Source organism: Pteropus alecto, unplaced genomic scaffold (assembly GCF_000325575.1).
Source record: "Pteropus alecto unplaced genomic scaffold, ASM32557v1 scaffold86, whole genome shotgun sequence".
NCBI classification, from domain to species: domain Eukaryota; kingdom Metazoa; phylum Chordata; class Mammalia; order Chiroptera; family Pteropodidae; genus Pteropus; species Pteropus alecto.
In genome coordinates, this window is record NW_006442109.1 from 3,194,332 (window position 1) to 3,209,669 (window position 15,338).

The window sequence follows — 15,338 nt, forward strand, 5'->3', positions numbered from 1 at the left end:
CCTGCTTTCCACTGCTCCTCCACCTGTACCACATCCTCAACTGTCCAGGGTGTTTGATACCTGCTCCTCCCACAGACACTCCAGCAAGTGAAAGGAGGGCTGCTTCAGACTCCTGAGGCCTGGGCGAGTTTTCTCAGCTCAGGATTATCTGTGCTGTGGCCAGAATTATCGGGACCTTACATAATCAGAATCTCCTTTTCCTTGAATTGCCCACTTGTGATATTTACTGAATTATTTCAAGAAATAGCACTGTCCCAAGGGATCCAGTAAATGGTAACAACTTGATAGGTCCTAAAAATGTAAACTATTAAATTTTTTAATAAAAATTAAAACAGCTCTTAAATTAATGTGTGCTTCATTTACATACACCAGAAAAATTTATTTTTGGCGCACTTTTAACATGGGCAAAGATATTTGGAAGCAGTTAGGTTATCACTGTGATCATCTTCCAAGGTGGGAAACTGCTGGAAATTTTACTGGGTAGGCACAGTGACTTTCCCAGGGCTTACGTTCACTGCATTTCCTTTTAAAGCAAAAGTTGGATACTCCTCTGCTTGTGCTACCTTCCCCAAAATGCTACCACAGGAGGAAATTGAGAGAGCTGTTACGGAAGAAGAAAAGAAAGGACATTTCGTAAATCAAGAAAATAAAACCTCTCTCATTTTGAATGCCAGTAGGAAATAATCTTGAACTTGGTGGTGGGCAGAGAGCCTAGTTCCTTTGGTTACACAAACTTGTCTTCCCTTCCAAGGCAACATACAACAATAACTTTATCAGTATTCTGACTTCTTTCAAATATCCCTATGGTGTAGGTGCTTATTCCCAGCCTCGGCACCATTGACATTTCAGGTCGGATACTTTGTTGTGGGGGCTGTCCTGTGCACTGTAAAATGGCTTCCACACACAGGATGTTGGTAGCACACCCTCTCTTCCCCCAACCAGTTGTGACAACCAAAAATGTCTTCAGACATTTCCAAATATCCCTGGGGGAAGCAGGGGAAAGGGCAAAATATGCCTGGTTGAGAACCACTGGTCTAGGCTACTTAGCATGTGTATTCCTACATATATGTACATATACATGTCAATAAAGAAATACATAGTTTCAATTGTTAAAACTTGCTAAATCTGTTGACATAACTCCAATCAAACTAAGTTGTGTTTAACGGTTGATTACAATTGGAAACTCACATAAAGAACACATTTCCAAAATTTGATATTTATTCTTTTCAAAGTCTCTGCTCAAGCATATTCAATTTATTTTCCAACCCAACCAAAACAACTTGAGAAACAAGGCAGATTTTACTTTATTTCCACTGTGTTTCACATAATTCCTTGGATGAGTTTGGATTGTGTTGAGACACATTATACAAGCCAATTAGAATAATTACGCCCTGCATTCCTGGTGCTTTTCAGTTTACAAAGCACTTTCACATACCTTACCTATTCTGATTCTGATAATAATCTTATGATACTGACAGCAGAAAGTTAATATTCCCACTTCAGAGGTGAGGAAACCGAGGCTCATAGAGCTAACATGGTGGCCCAAAGTCATTTTGTTATTTGCGGGCCAAGGAACAGGGTCCAAGCATCCTGACTTCTAATTCAGGCTCATTTTACACTATATAAAACCTCACACTTTGAAATTTTAAAGTATAGTCTTTCAAAAGTGTTAACTCCTTTATTGAGATATGATCTAGCTTATTCTTTCAGAACTATATAACATGCTGAAACTGTAAACAACTTTGAAAAGAGATCATGTTTTTGTCAGAAAACTAGCAGGGTGACTCATTCAGTGTGCAGTGATATTGAACACACAGATGCCATTTTGCACAGTCACTTTGGTAATTATAACCACATTTAAACCAATAAAGTGTACTTCCTAAAAACGGTATGTAGTATTTTGATTTTGTCAACTCCTAACCATCAGATCTCTTTTTTGAAAAGAGTTATAACCAACGCTCTTTTGAAATCAAGGTTAGTAACCTTAGAACTTAAAAATGAAATAAAGACAACAACAAAAAACATCTACTTGGATAAATATATTCCTTACTTGCCTGGAAAATTTCTTTATTATTTTAGATGAGTCTTCCCACTCTGTAAATTGTATAGATATATGAACTCCTTTCTGGCATTCCCAGAATCAGAGAATTTTGAAGAGCCAGAAAAGAAACACTACATCAGAGACAACAAACAAAAATAGAGGAAATACTACCTGGGTCTTCACATTTGGAAGAACCTACAGGAAGTAGTTGAGTTTGCTTTGGAATAAGAAACTTAAACATGAATCTGAAGGCTGACCATTTTATTATTTATTTAATTTATTTATTTATTTATCTGTCTATTTATTTATTTATTTATTTGTATTTTAAAGGTTGACCATTTTAACCATGTGTTAACTGTAGCTTTCTCTTTAATATAGAGCGGTTATCTATTCTATTATGTTATTCTGGGCCCACCTAGCAATTAATCCAGTTGCCCAGGTTCCCAGGAGCACGTGTGCAATTTCTGCTTACAAAGGACCTCCAATCTTTACACAAGCCATAAGGGAAACAGATTGTGCACTTCCTCAGAATCCCAAGGCAATGCCCACACTCCTCCCCAAAGAACACAGGCAAGTTAGTCTACTTCCTGCCCCTGCTTAAACCTGGAGCAGGACTGGGAGAAAGTCCACTTTCCAAAGTCAAATTCAATGATGCTGAGTTGGAATAAAGGAAACTGGTCCTTTACTAGGATTTCTTTCTCATCAGTTTCTCAGCATCAAGGAAGGTAAAGTTACTTTGTGCCTCTCAGTTACTGATTTTTTTCCACCTCTATGGAATAGCTGAACATCAGTCAAGCAAATTGTAAGTGTTTAACTTTTAGGGAAACAATTTCCTAGTATGAAAGATAAACATTATAAACTTGAGGCAAATGACTCGGAATTTTGGAAGTTGGTGAAAAATTTTTTCTCATGCCTTGTGCCCAAGTGGTCAGTTTTTATTGCTATCATTTTCTTCAGAATTAACTGGGCCTGTCTTCCATTCTGTTACCAGAATCCTAGAAAACAGACTGGGTCACTAAGGGCCAACTGTCCTCATTGTTCAGCAACCCAACTCCCAGGAGTCACTTTACAAATATTCCACAATATCTGGAACAGGAATCACTAACTTTAAGAGGCTGGCCTGAAACCTAAGTAACAGCCCCAACCTATCTGTGTGTCCCTGACTCCCTGGCATTGAGCTCCTGCTCCCCCGAGTGCATGCACTTTAGTGTTTTTATTTGCGCAACTGATAATTCAGAATAAATCCTCAAACGTGTTTTTAACACACACACACACACACACATACACACACACACACACACACACACACACACGAGCTCTACACTCTTTGACCAACATTATGCCACATCCCACACATCCTCAGTACAGATCTGAGATCCTTAACAACCAAATTAGCCAGTCTGATCAGGGATGAGTCACTGATTTGCAAAAGTTTAGGGTTTGAGGTCTTTGCCAAATCGGGCACGTGTCCACCCAGGCCTTGGGGCAGCACCCTTTTCTGTTGGATCAGCACCCAGAGAGAAGTTGCAGCCCGGGACGTTGCCGGGCCTGGTAGACGAATTCATTCGCGCCCCATAGCAAGGTCAAGTGGCCGGACAGCCAAGTCAAGGGTCCCAGGAGCCTCCCTTGAGTCCCTGGGCAGTACACCCTGTGTGCTGGGTTATGAGACTTGGTTTCTAATACCAAGCTTGAGCGTCCACCTCCACCACGCTCTCGCAGGCGGATTCCGCTGATTCCGAGGCGGCCCAGCGGCGGGAGGGCGGGACGCGTGGCTCAGCCTCCTGGACGCCACAGGGGTGCCCTCTGCCCACGCCCGGTGTCCGCGGACACACCCATCCTCCCCCAGGAAGTGTATGTGAAGGCTTTGTGAGACGTTGCTAACTTTACCTGAACCCCTTCTCTTGAAGGGTCAAAGACTATGGACCCTTGCCCAGACAGTGCCCACTGCTCTGCTCGGGGCTCTCCAGTTGTCGGTCCCACCGACAGCCAAGCCCCTCCTCAAGCCCCCGCCCGAGCCCTCCGAATGGGGCCGCGCACCGAGCACCGCCCCAGCGCCCTCGCCCCTGCCCGGCCCGAGCTGCCAGCAGGTCGGGTCTCCGTGACCCGTAACCCGGGTCCCAGCGCCACTCACCCACTCACCCCACGCCTCGACACTCGCTCGCTCGCTCCGGGTGTGGCTCCTGGTGTGGCTCCCGGTGAGATCTCACTGCCCCTGATGGGGCGGCGGCTCCGTGCCTCAAATACGCCCGGCCGGCCCGCCTCTCCCGGGGCGGGGCACCGCCCTGCCCACCCGGCCTCTCCCTGCGGCACGGGCTGGGCGAACCCAGGGCGCCGCCGGGCGCAAAAGACACCCTTTGGCCTAAAGAGAAGGTGGGTGGGACCCTGAAGGGCGGCCCCTACCCGCGCTGCCTCCAGTTGCCCCTCGGCCCGGAAACCCCGGGACCTGGAAGGTGGCCGCGTTCACCACGCTTTTCCAGATGCACCTAACTCCTCCGACGGAGATAGGGAGAATCTACGAAGCTTGCAGTGTGTGCTTCTTTAGGGAGTTTTGCTTGCTTTAACGGTGTTTCCTTATTTTCTGCCTGAATTGCAGGTGCTCTCATGACTTCTGCATTTACTTTACCCAAACCCTCTCTCAGACTTATCGTCTTGTAACAAGACTTACGAATAATTAACTAGGCAGTAGTCCCCAACCCTTATATCCTCCTGGGAACTATACCCCTGGTGACTAATTGGTTCACTACGCTAGACTTAAAAGATCCATTCTTTTCCATCCCTCTCAGATTACAATCCAATTTCTTTTTGCTTTTGAATGGGACTCCCCCAACGAGGTCCACCAGCAACTTATCTGGACAGTACTTCCCCAGGGATTCCGGGACAGCCCCCCACTTCTTTGACTAAGCCTTAGCTCAAGATTTACAAGACTCACAACTTAAGGAGGGATCCATTTTACAGTATATAGAAGATCTCCTTCTCTGTTCTACTTGTGACAATGCTATAGAACATGCCATTCAGACCTGAAATTTCTTAGCCACCGGAGGCTATAGGGTTTCTTAATCCAAGGCCCAAGTAGTCCAGCAGAAGCTCTCCTATGTGTAGGTCATACTGACCCCTCATACCCAGAATCTGTCTTTAGAAAGAGTCCAAGGAATTATACAATTACCAGACTCGACCACTTGAAAACAGCTAAGAGCATTTTGGGGACTCACTGGGTGCTGTAGGCTATGGATTCCCAACTATGGCCTAGGGGTCCAACCCGTCTATGACAGCTTAAAGGTAAAGGATGACTCAGACTTCGTTCCATGTGGGCAATCACAGCAGGTGGCTATTCAGAAAATTAAAGATTTACTCATTATAGCTCCTGCCCTAGGATTCTCTAATCCATCCAAGCCATTCCAACTATATATGAATGAAAGGAACAGCATTGCTATTGGAGTCCTTACCCAACTGTTAGGGCCCACATGTCAACCTACAGGTTACTATCAAAGCGATTAGATCCCACTGTCTAAGAATTCTGGGAACTCTTTCTCTTCTTGTTGAAAAGACAACTTTCAGTTCACTCTAGGGGCTCCTATCCAAGTTTATGCAAACCATCAAGTCTCAAGTTTATTACAAGGTAAGAGCCACTTTTGGTTAACTGACAGTAGACTTTTAAAACACTAGGCTTTACTTTTAGAAAATCCTTGTTTAACTATATCTACTTGTGGAACCTCGAACCCAGCAACCTTATTGCCATCTCCTGATGAGGATACTCCTTTCCATTCCTGTTAAGAAACTCTTTCCTCTCCTCCAGCCCCAGGACTGACTTAACTGATCAACCTCTAGAAAATCTCGATAACATCTGATTCAGAGACAGGAGTAGCTTTATGGCTGATGGTAAGAGGAGGGCCTTAGATCTTCTGACAGCAGGACAAGGGGGAACGTGTTTACCTCAAAGAGGAATGCTGTTTCTATGTCATCCGGTCAGGCCAAGTTTCTACATCTATCCAAAAACATCCTCAGATCTGTGGAAAAGATAGAACACCTTGGCGTTGGCACTCTTGCCAACAAATGACAGTGGTGGTTACAATCCCTTCTTCTACTGCTCGTCATTCCCCTAATCTTACTTTTTATTCTCTTCCTCCTGAGACCACTCTTTCTAAACCACCTTGTCCAACTTTTATCTTCTAGAATCCAGGCAATTCATCTCCGGATGGTTCTCCAATGATGATATTCACCCAATCCAGATAGTCAACAAATCCTATACCATACTGAGACCCTTAGATGAATATTGACAACCTTCGTCTCCAGTGGACAGAGAGCAAGTATAGGGACCCAATCCTCTACCTTCACCCCTTCTCAGCCTGAAGTAGCTAGAGCGGTCATCACCTCAAAATCCCAATGATTTCGGTCTCCTAATACTTGAGTGGGGAAATGTTAGGCGGAGAGACAAGAGCGATGGGGGAATGAAGGCCCAATCCAGAGACCACCCTTAGGATCTCCCCAAAACACCCATTTTACGGTTATAAATTACCATTACATCCTAGAATTCAAAGAAGTAAAAATTACAAAAATAACTGCCAGTTTAGTCCAACCACAAGCGCTTGTGCAGTTAGTACATACACTGAACTTCCTTAGCCTCATTATACCATCTTTGTAATAGCATACATATGCCCGGAAGTTCATAAATCTAATTAAAACAGACTGAACTCTGGGTAACTGCATGCACAATCGACAAGGGGTCATATAATGTCAATCAATTGACTTCACATGCCTATCATCTAGTGCTACCCCTGTAACCACCTATCAAGGGCCAATATAAGGTACACTTCCCAAATTCTTCAGGGCTATGGCCATCTCTGGTGTAGCCCATTTTTCTTTTGAAATATACTTTAATGAATCTTACTTTTCCTGAGTTTCACTGATCCGTAATTCTTTACTGCGTTGGAGGAAAGAACAGAGCTCTTTCAGCACCCTCCAGCGGCAACATCAGCATCAGAGCCTTCCCAGGAAGTGCACAGTGACTTGTGTCACTGGGAGGACCTGTCCAGTTTTCTGAGATGCTGGGTGAAATGCTCCTATGTTATTGGCCTTGCATTCATTCCTTTTCTGAACTATGATGTGGATACATATCTCTCAGAATGAGAGCTAAATTATTTTGCTGTTTGCTCCCTCTGCATCCCCAGCATCTACCCAGTGTTTGGTGTGTAGTAGGTTCTCAGTAAATATTTGCTTTGTGAATGAATAAACAAAATAATGAGCTACTTTTTAGAAAGTCTAACTATGTTTTCACAAAGATTAGGGGAAGTCCTGATGGAGGGAACAGTTAAATACAAAAGTAACTTTGGCAAAGACAAGAATAGGACAAAGCTGTTAAAACAAATAGGAAAGGCTGTTAAAACAAATATCGATGCTTTTGAGAGAGGTCGTATTTAGTATTTGGTATAATTTGTCTGGGTAACAGCTGAGTGAAATGGTCAAGGATGTCCAAGACGGAATTTTTTTAAAGTTCAGATATCCATTCATGAAAATTACCTTGAAGTGGATTAAAGACTTCAATGTAAGCCTTGCAAACATAAAATTCCTAGAAGAAAACAGGGAGAAATTTCCTTGACATTGGTCTTAGCAATGATTTTTTTTTTTTTTGGATATGATACCAAAGCGTAAGCAACAAAAGCAAAAAGTTTGATGGGACTACATCAAACTAAAAAGCTGCACAACAGAATGAAAAGGCAACCTACAGAATGAGAAAGAAGTTTGGAAACTATATATCTATAGAGGTTAATCTCCATAATATGTAAGGAACTCATAAATTCAACAGCCAAATAATAATCCAATTAAAAAATGGGCTAGGGACCTGAATGGACATTTTTCCAAAGAAGAAATGCAAATTGCCAACAGGTGCACAAAAACGTATTCAACAGCAGTCATCATCAGGGGAATGTAAATCAAAACCACAGTGAGATATCACCTCACACTTGTTAGAATCACTATCATCAAAAAGATAAGACATAGATGTTAATGAGGATATGGAGAAAGGGAACACTTGTGCACTACTAGTGGGAATGTAAATTATGCCATTAAGGAAAACAGTATGGAGGTTCCTTAGAAAGTTAAAAGTAGAACTATTATATGATCCAGCAATTCTACTTCTGGATATATATCCAAAGGAAATGAAATCACTATCGCAAAGAGATATTTGCACCATGTTCATTACAGCATTATTCACAATAACCAAGACATGGAAACAACCTAAATGTCTGTTGATGGGTGAATGGATAAAGAAAATGTCACACACACACACAGGTAATTATGCAAGGTGATGGATGCGTTAACTAACTTTATTGTGGTGAATATTTTACTATATATATCAAAAAATAAGGTTAGATATTAATAACAGCTAATAGTCATCAAAAATCTATTATGTGCCTTTTACTATATCTAGTGCTTTATGTACCTATATGTGGGTAGGTATTTTTATCCCCATTTTAAAGATGAAAAAACTGAGGCACAGAGAACTAAATATGACCAAAATCACAACATAGATCAAGTTGAGAGTATATTAAGATCTGAGAAATCAGTGTTTGAAAATGGGATATTTGCCATTGAACAGGTTGAGGCAAAGAACAAAACTGGAAGGAAAGAAGGAAGGAAGGAAGGAAGGAAGGTACACTGGAACCTTCCTGCTCGATTGTCCTTCGGGGACACCGTGAAAGTGACTTGAATTAGCTCCCTTGGGATTTGGTGAGGGAGGGAGGAGGAAGGAGAGGGAAGGGGAGTGGGGGAGGGGAGGAAGAAAGAAAGAGAAAAAACACCAACTTGCCACCAGATTCGATAGATTTAGAAACTGGAGTCTTTCAGAAATGGAAAGAATAATTGACCACGAAGTGAAATTATCTCTGAGAGAACAGAGGAGTCACTATCTCATTCCAGTTTCAATTCTGAGGAAGAGTTTCCCATCCCACACTGAGATTCTGTGTCCAGCTGATAGCATGTGTGAGAAAGCCTCTGTATCTGCTCAACCTATGTCTGAGAGCTTTTGGATTTGGGGCTAGAAGAGGAAGGGATTCAGTGTTAGAGAGTGGAGTAAGGGCAAAGGACTAAGGAAGGAATATCAGAACCAATCTCAGTCCAGTCTCTTTGCTGGGTTGGAGGCCCAGGGAGAGAAGAATGGGGCTGTCTTTGTGAAAGCTTTGAGAGAAGCTGCACAGAGGCCCAAGTGACAAAATATAGGCCTCTGGTGTGAGGCAGCCCTTCTTCCCCCTTCTGCACTCATCCCAGGGCAGTGCTGGCTCTTTGCAGATTTCCAGAGCAGGCTCCTGGGACAGACATTAATGTTCTCACCAGGGACAACCACTGTGTCACTGGGAGTTCCCTCAAGTAGATAGTGGACATTTCTCAAGGGGCAGATGTCACAGCTGACTCCCAGCTGGCACACTGGTTTTGTTAGCACAAGAGGGGGCTGCTTAAGCTGTGGGTCCGGGGTGCACTAAGCAGGGGAGGGGCTGGGAAAGGGACCTTACTTAATACTATGGGAGCCTATAAATAACCTCAGTGGAGGCCTGGTCAACCAGTGGTTGTGATGTAACTTGGTAATACATTTATAAGTGTTCTATGTTTCGGACGATGACTTCACCAAAATGAAACCAAACCAAAATGGAAACCAAAATGAAAAATTGAAAACGTTATTGTGGAATAATCTCACTGATACAATGTAATTGAAGGGTGGAAATTAGTAAAAAAACAAAATTATACTTTACCAGAAAAAATATGTATTTAGGTATATAGATCTATATCTATCTATCTATCCATAAATAACTCTAAAAAATAAGATATGTTAATGTTAATATAATGTGTTTCATAATGGGCTGCAGTGTTCTTTTGAACTTAGAAATTATATAAGTTGATGCAGGACGCGCCCCCGCCCCAGTGGGGATTCAAGTCCTATACCAAGAGAGGGAGGGGCCTTGACTCCTCCCTGAAAAGAATGCAAGTGTGAGCCAGAGTTAGGGATAAAAGGAAAATTTATTAGAGAAGAAATAATGCTCCATAGACAGACCGTGGTGGTTTCCGCCCAAAGACAGAGAATGGGAGCCAGAGTGTTTAAGGAATTCAGTTCATATGTGTTTTCCCTTCAAGGTATGCTTATGCAACGTAAAAGGCATGTTAGTAATCTCAGCCTTTGTTTTGTAGGTTCCCCTTGGTCTGGCCATAAAGAATGAATGATTGGCTCTATTTTGTGTAGTGTATGACTTAAAGACTTTGTTTTTCTTTTATGGGATGGGTATGCAGCATTAATGGCATGGGTAAACAGTTAGTAATTTCTGCAGGAATCTTTGTTCTGTGGGTTTCTTGTGGTCTGGCTGCAGGGCCAATCAACATGTCGTAGACTCTGAATACAACCTGGTTTAGTATTTTGTCGGTTTGTGTAGTTTCTCATGCCTCTTCCCTATATCGAGGTGACCTCAGTAGTTTTATAATGTTGGCTACGTGGAATCCTGTGATATCAAAGAACAGTGGATATATGATATATAAAGCTGTATTGCTACCAAGGAAATCAGAGGAAGCAAACATTTAAATTTGGAGTTTAACTTGGAACTTCCTTCCTATTACCCTCACTCTCTCTCACCCTGGCCACAAGGGCCCTCCCTCAGCTGTTCCTCCTTGCACACAAGACTCGCTCCCCACTTAGCATCCTTGCACAGGCTGTTCCCTGTATATAGAATTCTCTTCTCCTATTATCTACTGACAAACTCACCCCCATCAAGTCTTTGCTCAACTGTTACCCTCTTCATGAGTTTACTATTTTACCATCTGTTTAAAAATCGTAGCATGAACCTTCCCCAGTTCTTCATGCCGCTGATCCCCCTTTTCCTTTTTTTCCATATATTTATCAATTTCCAGCATGTTATAAACTTTGCTATTTCTTAGGTCTACTGTTTATTGTTGGTTTCCCCTGCCTTTCTTCTATTCCCCTCCCTGTCTGCAGAGTTCTTTACTGTGTTATTTAAGTTCTTTGCTGTGTTATGAATCCAAGTGGTACAAGCAGGCACTTCATATTTGCTAAAGAAATAAATTCATAGTGTGGGAACTGGAAAACATTTCTGTGGCTGTTTGATTTTATCTCTTTCAATGCTCTTCCCTCTAGTTAACTATTTAATGCCCTTTAAAAATAATAAAAAAAATTTAAGAGTGAAGAATTCAATTAATAGGTTACTATGTTTGTAAAATACACACACACAAAAATTTATGTCTATTTTCCAGGGAACTGTATAAATATTGGCCACTTATTTTGGATAAATAGACCTAGAGTCAAAGCAACTTCATTATGAAGCAATTATCAGCCACCTCTTTAATATCTTCTGCACAGGAAATTCAAATTATGTACACTCTCCTTTTAACTTCATCATATCTTTTTGTTGGAAGAAATAGATTAATATTATCGTCTCATTTTTACTGTCAGGGAAAACGATTTTACTTATCCAAGCTCATCCATGTCTAGAATTAGAATCTAAAAGTCCTAATTTTTGCAACTCATCTAGGAAAACATTGAACAAAGAATCTTTGCAGGGACCAGCTTATGTAAAATAAAGAGAAAACCAGGTATAATGTGGTTCCTAAATAATTCCAGTACTCCCTAAAATAACCAAATAATTAATAAAGTAGAGAAAGACAAATTATTTCACCCAGTTTTCCACCATAGGAGGGAAATGTGCACACAAAGGACTAGCTCAATGGAATTGAGAAGGTGTCTTGGCATCATCTAGGATAAATTTGAAAGTGCCTTAGTGGCTGGTACTGATGTTTTCATATTTAGTCCCCAGCTATACAGTGATTCATCCCCAGCACACAGTGACTTCTATGTCTGTACAAGCCTAGAAGCGACAATGATGCAAGAAAAGTACGGATGCAGAACAGGGCAAATTCCCCTGAGTCGGGGGATTCAAGTCCTGCACTGAGAGAGAAGACGATTCTTGGCGAAGCGTAAGAAAAAATTCCAAAACACAAGCCAAAGTTAGAGTCCCAGGAAAGTTCGCTGGAGCTGCTATTAATTTTTAACCTTTGTCTTTTCCATCTTTTTGCTAAATTTATATCTTCTAAGCTGCAAAGCTTCCTGCCACTTCCAGATGCTGGAAAAACCTCACGTTCTTTGCCTCTGGGGTCCTTCGAATAGGTTTCCAGAGATTTTTATTCCCAGTAGGCAGGAACTACAGCCGTATCTCAGCTTTGAAGAAGTTACAGAAGACAGACCTTCATCCCTCAACATCACCTTAAGAATAAGGAAATAAAATCTCAAAGGGGGGAATAATGTAGAGAGGAGGCAAGAGAACTAAAATGTTATATAAGAACTAAAATGTTATATCAAGCTATATTCAGAGACTGCAATATGCTGGTCAGCCCTGCAGCCAAGCCAGAAGGACACCTGCAGAACAGAGGAATATTTCTGCTGGGATTGCTAAAAACCCATTCCCCACATCTGTTAAGGGGAAACAGGAAAAACAGAGTCTTTAAGTGGTGCCCTACATGAAATAAAATCGCTCATTCCCGATGGCTAAAACCAGGAGGAACCTATGAATTGAAGGCCGATAACTGCCAGCAAGCCTTTCGTGGTACAGTAGTCTTACCTTTTCCCACTACATATGCCTAACCTTCCTCACTGTATGTCCATATCAAAGGAAATTGGGTAAACAAAGTCTTTAAACTATAACTCATAGAAACTAAGGAATGATATATAAGCTGAATTCCCTGAACACTCAGGGTCCCTCTCAGTGCCTTTACTCTGTCTCTCTCACTGTCCTGGTTTCTCTCTATTGTTTCTGTCCCTCTGAGTCTCTCTTAGGCTCTCACTCTCTGCCTCTGAGAGGAGACCACGCTCTGTCTATGGAGTGTTAACCTTTCTCCAATAAACTTTCCTTTTGACTCTAACTTTGGTGTGTGTTTGAATGATTTCTTAAGCTCCGCCAAGAACCCTTTTCTCTCTTGGTGCAGGACTTGAATCCCCCTGACTCAGGACATTTGTCCTGTCCAGCATCCATACTGTTCTTGCACCATTGTCTCCTCTAGGCTTGGATTTACACGGAAGTCACCATGTGCTTGGGATGAATCACTGTACAGCTGGGGACTAATTATGAAAACATATCGTCTTCTCTGAAGAGGGAACCTAGCAACCAGTTTGCTTGAATGGATTTACCCATAGTAAATGACTAAGCTGTGTGTGTCGAAAGGAGTTAGCCATAGGAATGGCCTTTGTCTCTTAAGAAAATACCTTAAATCTTAAGATTTTGAGTCAGGAGACCACATAAAGAGGTGTGGTGTGGCATCAACGTCCTCAGAGGATTATCTGTTGGTTAATAAGAAAAAAAGATAAAGATAGCTAATAGGCTGTTATAAAGATAAAAGGTGAAACAGCCTCTTGTGTTGCTTTCTGGTAATCTTGGGTGATTTCAGGAATAGACAAAGCTACTGTATTGGGCTCAGACATCTTTCTGCCTTCACTTTCTTACTTGCACATCCCCATGTACCCTTTGGTGTCAACTTCATGCCCCTTAAAGTTAACAAAGGGTTTCGCTGAGATCAAAGTGTGCCTGAGAATTTAAATTGGTACACATGCAATAAATGACTCATTAGTACTCAACCCAAAGCCTATATAAACTCTTCCAAGATAAGTGTAAAAAGCAATTTAATAGAATCGATAAAAATATCATCGAGTGACTGCTATATATGGATTCCTGTGCTATTTAAAATAAGGGACAAACCCACTGTTAACCGTCAAACAATAGGTTGGCTGATTCCTATTAATACAGACATTCTGGGACCTTGATAAAAATCCAGGACTCTAGAATAGGCATCTCTCCAGGAGGGGTAGGAGGAACTTCATGGCATGGTGGCATTCCAGAAGGTCCAGAGGGCATCTGGGTGAAGGGAACTTGAGTCAGAGTGAGCCAGGAGAAAGTAGGCGATAATGATGAGAGCAAAGCGAGGATCTCAAAGGGTGAGTAAAAAAGAGAAAAAATATATATTAGAGGAGAGAGCAGAGCCAATTTTTAATAAGAAAATAAAATTGGAAAGGAAAGATAGAGAAAGAATAGAACTATTGGAGATATAAAAGTACAAGTGAACTCGGAACAAACCAGAAAAGAGATGAGAAGCTACCCAGAAAGTGCTAGCGTGATAGCAGAATACAGAAACAGCCGGAAAAGGGAAAACAAACAGATCTTTCCAGTTTTCACATTTGGACCCCAGGGAACCGATGGCAAGTCTGGCAATTCTTTCTGTGTCCACATCGTGTCAACACTTCCAGGTGACAAGTGAGAACCTGAGTCGGGCATTGGGACAAGTGTTGGATCTATCTGACGGCAGCAACTAGAAACATGTTTCCATTCTGAGCTGGAAACATGTAGAACATGTGGCTGGCAGACTGAGGGATTGAAGGAGATTCTGGATGCCCTGGGCATACAATTTATGCTTTGAAGAGAGAGCCATTTCCAAATTCAGAACAAAATGATTAGGCCTGTGTGCTGTTTCTATTCCCAGCTATCTGCACATACTCTCTTCATTTCAGAGGCATTTCGTGGGAGTCCTAACAATCATTCCACAAAATCCACCCTTTCTAGTTCACCAAATACCCCTTAGGGATCCTGCTTTAGAGGGAGACCCTCCCCATTCTTCTTAGATAGGGAAGCCAGTAACATCAGGGAGTAAGACTTCTTTGATGCCACAGCAGGTGGAAAGGCCCTGAGCCCTGGTCATCTGAGCCCTTCCTTATCTGTCGCTTGAGCCTGACTTCAGGCTTGCCTTCTACATTAGCTACTCTCAAAACCCACATTCCTACCACAGCCACTTCTTTATGTCCGCAGAACTTCTGGCATACCCACTAGGCCCTGTCACAGCTGCTGCCATTACTGTTGATAGAGCCCAGATCCAGGGTTTGTGCATTCAACCACTACACAAACTGCCTCTCTGAGGAAATGTAAAACAAGCAAAAAGGATAGAGAGTGTATTAGTTTGCTAGGGCTGCTGTAACAAAGTACCACAGACTGGATGGCTAGAACAACAGAAATTTATTTTCTCAGAGTGCTGGAGGTTGGAAGTTGGAAATCTAGGTGACATCAGGGTCGGTTTTTTCAGAGGCTTCTTTCATTGGCTTGCAGATGACTGGCTGCCTTCTCCTTGTATCTTCACGTGGTCTTTCCTTTGTACATTTCTTTATCCAAATTTTCTCTTCTTGTGAGAATACCAGTCATATTGGATTAGGGCCCACTCTAATGACCCAGTTTTAACTTAATTACCTCTTTAAAGACCTGATCTCCAAATAGTC

The 15,338-nt window shown here is 42.1% G+C and overlaps 1 protein-coding gene across 2 annotated transcripts in view; it reads right to left on the minus strand.

The window, feature by feature from the left end:
* Positions 1–4,318, minus strand: part of LGALS3 (galectin 3) — a 12,616-nt gene extending 8,298 nt beyond the window's left edge. The window contains exon 1 of one of the 2 annotated variants that reach the window (XM_006920162.3): positions 4,181–4,318. The gene's annotated coding sequence lies outside the window, so the exon portion shown is untranslated. Of the gene's footprint in view, positions 1–4,172 lie in introns of both variants that reach the window. The other variant, XM_015595996.2, reaches the window with a different exon arrangement.
* Between the last annotated feature and the right edge of the window lie 11,020 nt (positions 4,319–15,338).